Here is a 7,584-nt window from a genome sequence, read left to right as displayed (position 1 = left end):
CATCTTCCAGGTGCGGCCTCTCGCAGCTCTCTACAGTTCCCCCTTTTTTGTTTAAAGAACACAGATGAGAACAGAGGTCTGATCCCTGTTGTGCAATGCAAGGACTGCATACAAGCCTTCTCCCAGAGGGTACCTTCTCTAGGGATGACTCAGCCTGTCCATTGATTCATTTTTCACAAGGACGGGAAAAGGCGAATTGAACCTGTGTGCAATCAAACATGCTCTCCTCGAGGGCAAAACTCATGCCTTTCGACTGCAGTACTTTGGCTTTGCAATCTGTGTTCATTGTTTTAGGGTGGCAAGCCACGCTTGGGGGGACTGACCTGCTCCAATGACTGTAAAGGCTTGGATAATCATGGCTGCACTGCGACACTGAGAACCTCTAATTTGGCAAATGCACCACAGACATACCAAGGAGGCTAACACCAGAAGGCCTGTCAGGGCTCCTAAACCCGCCCATTCCTTAAGATGATTCATAGCATCGGAGATCCATGAAGATAACCCCTCCGCCAATCCGCCATCCACTCGGGTTGAGTTCACCATGACGATGGCAACCCTGAGCTGTTCCATCAGGCTGTCGAACTCCCCAGTTCAATTACCTAAAAGATAACTAGACAACTGTTTAGACAAATTTGCAGCGTTTTTTAAATAGGTTTTTTTCCTGGGCCTGAACTCTGGGCCTGGGCGCTGTCCCTCAGCTCTTCAGCTCAAGACTAGCGCTCTACCACTTGAGCTACAGCACCACTTCCGGCTTTTTTCTCTTCTTTTTGCTTATATGGTACTGGGGAATCGAACCCAGGGCCTCATGAATGCAGAGGAAGTGCTCTACCACTGAGCCACCTTCCCAGCCCCTTTCTTCTGGGTTAATTGCACCACAGCAGCAGCTAATCCAGCATTAGTTAGTGGTCCGCCCAGCTCTCTGCAAACTTTCATCCATGCTTCTAGTCCCCTATTCGTATATGGGGTTATGGTGGCTCTGCATTCCTTAGTGCACTGCTCATAAACAAGCTGTTTAATTAAAGGCATGGCTGCGTCTGGGTCACCAAAAATTCTGCCAGCAGCCTCGACCATATGAGCAACAAAGTCCGAAAACGGCTCCGTAGAACCTTGCAGGATTTTGGTGAGATTGCCACTCACCTCGCCTTTATTTGGTAAGGCCTTCCATGCCTTTATGCCAATTTTATTGATTTGTTCATAAACTTGAACCGGGTAGCCTATCTGCTGATTGGCGAATCTCCCCTGTCCAAGCAGCATATCTCTGTCCCAAGCTGGGTTTCCCCCAGCCTGATTGGCCGCAGCCTCTTCACTAGCAAATTCAATCAAAAAGGCCTTCCAATCTAAATACTGACCTGGGCTCAAACAAGCTTGTGCGAGCCCACTGCAATCACCGGGTGTCATGCAATGTCTGTTTAGGGCCTCCACCTGGGCTACAGTAAAGGAGGCTGTGATTCCGTATGTCTGCACAGACTCAGCTAAAGATTTTATAACCTTAAAATCTAAGGGTTCATGATACCGCTGTCCTTGTGGATCCTGAAATATTGGACAGGCTAGATGTAACTCGGTTCTGACCGCTTTCCACACGCCTGGGCTGAAAGAACAGCCGGGGCTGCCACTTCCGGGGTCCTCCGCATAGAGCGGAGGGGATGAAGGTGTGGGGCAGTGCATGGAGGGCGTGCATTTGTCTTTATCTGGGTCCTCTCTCTCCTTCCCTTTCCTCCTCTTTCTTATCTTTGTTTTTTCTATTTGTTCTATGAGTGATTGTAGTTCCTCTGAGTCTGTAGACTCAGAGGTCTCTAGTGCGGCAAAATCGGGGTATAACACCCCCCTGCTCTCCTCCTTTTCTTTTTCTTTTTTTATTTTTATTTTTATTTTATTTTATTTGAGAACATACTGTACAGAGGGGCTACAATTACATGGGCAGGATAATGCATACATTTCTTACCAAGCATTGCAGCCTCCTCCTTTGTTTACCCTTCACCTCCCTTCCCAGCCTCCCCCCTCCCCCCACCCTATTATACCCCCCTCCCCCCCCCCACACCGACATTGTAAAGTGGGTTTTGACATGACCTTTTGTACTTCTCATTGTTGCAACAGGTCCACCTGAATCCTTAAACGACTTGTTTGTCCCCATCTCCTCCACATGTTATACTGACATCAAATATAGTGAAAGCGGGGGTTACACTGTGGGGGAGGGACATACAAAGCAACAAAGAAATAATCTTATAAATGTGTTAGAAACACATGCATGAAAGAACCGAGAACATTAAAATACATATTTAAGGGTTCATTCCCTAACATCACATTATCTGACCTTTTCTGCTTGACTCATACCTATACTAGATATTGCAAATAAGGGAAACCATGGGACCTATGCTTCTTTGGGCCTGGCTTACTTCACTTAATATAATTTTTTCCAAACCTTTCCATTTCCTAACAAATGGGGAAATGTCATTCTTTCTGATGGAGGCATAGAATTCTATTGTGTATATATACCACATTTTCTTGATCCATTCATCTACTGAGGGGCATCTGGGTTGGTTCCATATCTTAGCTATGGTAAATAATGCTGCAATAAACATAGTTGTGCTGGTAGGTTTAGTGTGGTCTTGTTTGTAAACATTTGCGTAAATGCCCAAAAGTGGGATTGCTGTATCATAGGGGAGATCTATGTGAAGTCTTTTGAGGAACCTCCATACTGCTTTCCAAAGTGGATGAACAAGTTTACATTCCTTTCTGTCCACATCCCCTCCAGCATCTGTTGTTGTTAGAGTTCTTGATTTTTGCTGTTCTAACTGGAGTGAGGTGATATCTCAATGTTGTTTTGATTTGCATTTCTTTTATGGCTAGGGATGTTGAACATTTCTTCATGTGTCTATTGGCCATCCTTCTTTCTTCTTCAGAGAAGTTTCTCTTTAATTCTTTTGCCCACTTATTTATTGGGCAGTTGTTTCTTTGAGGATTTGTTGTTGGGTGGTTTAATTTTTTGAGTTCCAAGTATATTTTAGATATGAGACCCTTGTCCGTTGTATGGCTAGTAAAGATCTTCTCCCAATCGGTGGGCTTTCTATTGATCTTGCTAGCTATGTCATTTGCCCTGCAGAAGCTCTGTAACCTTATGCAATCCCATTTGTCCAACCTTTCTTTGATTTGTTGTGTTTCCGGGTCTCTATTCAGAAAATTTCGGCCTGAGCCAAGGAGACCTAGGGTTTCTCCTATTCCATCCTGTAATGTTTTCAGAGTGTCTGCTTTGAGTTCAAGGTCTTTGATCCATTTGGAGTTGATTCTGGTGCAGGGTGATATATAAGGATCTAGCTTTAGTTTTCTACATGTAGTTAACCAATTTTGCCAGCACCATTTACTGAAGAGGCTGTCTTTCTTCCATTCTATTGTTTTAGCTTCCTTATTGAAGATTAGATGGCTATAGGTCTGTAGGTTCATTTCTGGGTTTTCAATTCTATTCCATTGGTCCTGAGGTCTGTTCTTATGCCAATACCAAGCTGTTTTGATTACTATGGCTTTATAGTAGAGTTTGAAATTTGGTATTGATATTCCTCCAGCAGTGTTATTTCCGTTGAGGAGCGTTTTTGCTATTCGGGGTCTTTTATTGTTCCATATGAATTTTTGGATTGCCTCTTCTATTTCCTTGAAGAATGAGGGTGGAATTTTGATAGGTATCGCGTTGAATTTGTAGATAGCCTTGGGAAGTAGATAGCCTTTCATGATGTTAATCTTGCCAATCCAGGAGCATGGGAGGTTTTGCCATTTTTTAAGTTCTGTGTTGATTTCCTTTTTCAAGATTTTAAAGTTTTCATCATAGAGGTCCTTCACTTCTTTGGTTAAGCTAATTCCTAGGTATTTTATTTTTTTGTGGGGCTATTACAAATGGAGTTGCTTTCCTAATTTCAGCCACACTTTTCTCATTGTTGGCATATAGAAAAGCCATTGATTTTTGGGGGTTAATTTTATAACCTGCTACTTTGCCAAAGTTTTGAATCAGCTTGAGTAATTTGGGAGTGGAGTCTATGGGATTCTTTAAATACAAGATCATGTCATCTGCAAAGAGGGAGAGTTCTATTTCTTCTTTCCCTATTTGGATCCCCTTTATGTCTGCATCTTGTCTTATTGCTGTAGCTAGGCATTCTAATACTAGATTGAAGAGAAGTGGAGAGAGTGGGCATCCTTGTCTTGTTCCTGAGTTAAGTCTCCTCCTTTTCGCTGTCTGCCCTTTCCGATCTTTCTTCCTGCAGCATTTCTAGGGTGGCCTGACCATTCTCTACCGCCTCACTGCAACGCTGGTCCTCAAGACAGCCTCTTATCAGTTTCCATATTGGTCTCACTCCGCTCTTAAGCGTTCCATGTTCAGAGGCAAAATCTAGGTCCCTCCCTAGTTTCTCCAAAGAGGCCACCGTGAGGCTTCCGGAGACAGCGAACCACGGGGCAACGATGTCACATTCATTCACAAATCTCTCTAAAGTACTCTTCTTTATTTTTAACTTTTTTGAGTGCAGTAGCTCATTGAGAGCCAAAAAAATTGGGTGCGAAGAAGAAGCGCCCACGTTTTAAACATTTAAAGCTGGTAAACAAACTTTTACTTTCACTTTTGGCTACTCTATTGACTAGCCCCGGGTTCTCACTCTCTCTTTATCTACCGAGAAGAGCAAAAATCCCCCCCCCCCCCGCTCTTGTTGCGGATTCCCCTTTTACCTGGGAACTTACTCCCCGCTCTTGTCGCAGATTCCCCTTTTACCTGGGGACTTACCCCCACTTTTGTCGCGGATTCCCCTTTTACCTGGGGACTTACCCCGGCTTTTGTCGCGGATTCCCCTTTTACCTGGGAACTTACTGGTGCACCACCCTGACCGCAGAGAGTTCTGAGTCCTCCTTGGGGTTATGGCTGAGTTCCCCGTATGGGCCGCCACGTGTTGCTACCGCCTCAACCAGCAAGGAAGACACAACACCAGACTCTTCTCTCTGCAGTTTATTCAGGACCTTTGAGTAATCTTCTGACCCCAACCCCGGGGAGAATTCCCCACAGCCTTAAGTACCCGCTGGGTAGCCAACCCTGATACGCCACGTGGGAACCACCAATAGGTTCAGGTGCGCGGAAGCAAGCCAGATTCTTTGCCTTAGCCATATAAGGAGTTGTTCACCACAGAGAGCACTCGCCATCGGGAAGGCGGAGGGCGGAAGCCGGCGCCATCTTCCAGGTGCGGCCTCTCGCAGCTCTCTACAGTATGTTAGTTTTATTCCTATAGGCAGTGAATGGTGACCTAATTACCTCTCAAATTCCATCACCATGTCTAACATTCTAACCTGAGCCATTGGTGGATATGCTTCAAACATGTTCAAACCATAGCAGAAAGGGAAGTAAAATGTTGCCTCCCCATAAGCTTCTTATTCTTATAATGTGCATACATTGTTTTGTGTAGACATGTTTTCAACTTCTTCATGTTAGATATCAAGCTCACTCAATGCGTCATGGGGAAAGACAATGTTTAGTTTTGTATGCAGTTATCAATTTGTCTTCTAAGGAAGCTGTGTCATTTTGTGTCCAGAAGCAATGAATGGGAGTTCCTGTTGCTCCACAAAATTTTGGGTGTTGTCAGTGTTCTGTGTTTTGGCTATTCTATTGGTTTATTGTACTATCCTATTGTTTTAATTTACATTTCCCTAGTGTATATGCTATTGAACATCTTATGTGTTATTTGGTATGTTGTTTGGTGAATAGTCTATGATGGTGTTTGTCTCAGTTTTTGATTAGGTCGTTTTCATATTGTTGAATTTTAAAGGTTCTTCATATATTTGTCCTAAAGTCTTTTTTTCTAACTTGTTTCTACAAATGATTTCTACCAGGCTGAAGCCACAAATTTTTATCTCAGTCATATCATAATGGTAATGAATTGAAAACTTTTATCATTACTAACACAAGAAGAGACACAGGAAATTATTATTAAGCAATACTATTCTGTTGATGTCTTCCTTCAACAAAGGGAAAGGGCCTGAGGACCTAAATTAAATATTAGAATTAATGAATTACTGTTTTTTTTATTGCTGTTTGATAAATTTTGGTTTCATTCAATTATAATAACAGATGCTCCTTCAATTTTCTCTCTTTTTGTACCTCCCTCCCTCTTCCCCTGCGTTGCTCCTTTTGGCCCTCTCTTCCTTTTTTCTTACCTCCTTCTTTTTGTCCTCCTCCTCCTTCTCCTCTACCTCCTCTTCTTCCTCCTCCTCCACTCTCTTTTTTATCTTCCCCCTTCTTAATTTTGGCTTTCTTAATCAAGATTTTCATAGATCATGCTGGAACACATTATATTTTGAATTTATGTGTTTTTTCTTCAGTGATACAAGCAGATATTGCCATAGAGTTGGCTTTGAACATTATAGGATGAGAAGAGAGAGAAAGAAAGAGAGGAGGGGGGGGAGAGAGAAGAGGAGAGTATATTAGTTGAATTTGGGCATTACATGTCCATCTGTGAACTGTTTTTGGTATTTGTCTATTGCTTCACAAGAGAGGAGCTTAAATCTCCTTTACTAGGTAGAATTCAAAACCTAACATAGGTTTTGTACAGATCTTGCTTATATATTCAGTGTTTTCTCAACATACTGCTTCTCACTCATAACTTATCTTTACCTCATGCTTTTTGTGCTAGACAGAAAAATGGAACATTCTCTTTCCATTATGTATCTGGCTGTTTAAATAGTGTTCTTGGAAAGCCCTTCCTAGATCTCTGAACCAAACTCAACATTCCCCACACTCATAATAAACAAATCTAGATGATCTTCTTTTGATTATAACCTTTTAAATTCTGAAATGATTTTGCTTTTTTAATTGCATATATATTTTACAATGCAGTTTTACACAAAATACTTCAAGTACTTCATAATTTACAGGAGTAGAACATATCAATTTTCTGTTAATATTCATGTCCATATTACATTCAAATTTGATTCCAAATGAATTCAATTTGCCTGTTTGTAATTTGCTTAAAAATTTCAAGGCTTAATGCCAAAAAGTCAGGGAGGAACAGTATGTAAGTTTATTTCACATAAATGCCAAAACGTAATAAGTGAGAGGAAATAGAATTCAATATAGTTGTATATGCCCTGAAGGAATAGGAGATGCCTGATTTAGAAGGTAGTCACTACACCCAAATAATCACCTATTTGGAACTTCTATGACTGAATGATTGGAATTATCTTTCTTCCATAGCCAGGTTTTTTAAGATCCATAAAAGCAATTGCAAAATTGAAACATGTGCTCTTCTTTCTAGATTCTGGACAGATTCCTTTGACTAAACTCACCAGTTTTTTAATGGTTGCATCTATCCCAATGTAGATTTTCAGTTAAGAGGACCAGGAAGATGCAGTGCAGGCATGGTGCAGAATGGGAGAAGGATGGATATCATTACTGCTACCACAATCATCCATCATGGTAGCATAATCCATGTTAAAGGAAAAGTCAAAACAGTAACAGACATGTTTACTTGAAGTGGACTGGATTTTCCATTCCTTTAAAAATTTCTCCTGGGCAATGTAGGGTCCACTTCCATCTTTCTTCTTTTGCTTACCTTCACTTGCTTA

Source organism: Dipodomys merriami, unplaced genomic scaffold, assembly GCF_024711535.1.
Source record: "Dipodomys merriami isolate MVZ:Mamm:240054 unplaced genomic scaffold, mDipMer1.0.p SCAF_9, whole genome shotgun sequence".
In the NCBI taxonomy this organism is placed as follows: domain Eukaryota; kingdom Metazoa; phylum Chordata; class Mammalia; order Rodentia; family Heteromyidae; genus Dipodomys; species Dipodomys merriami.
This window is presented reverse-complemented; position numbering follows the sequence as displayed.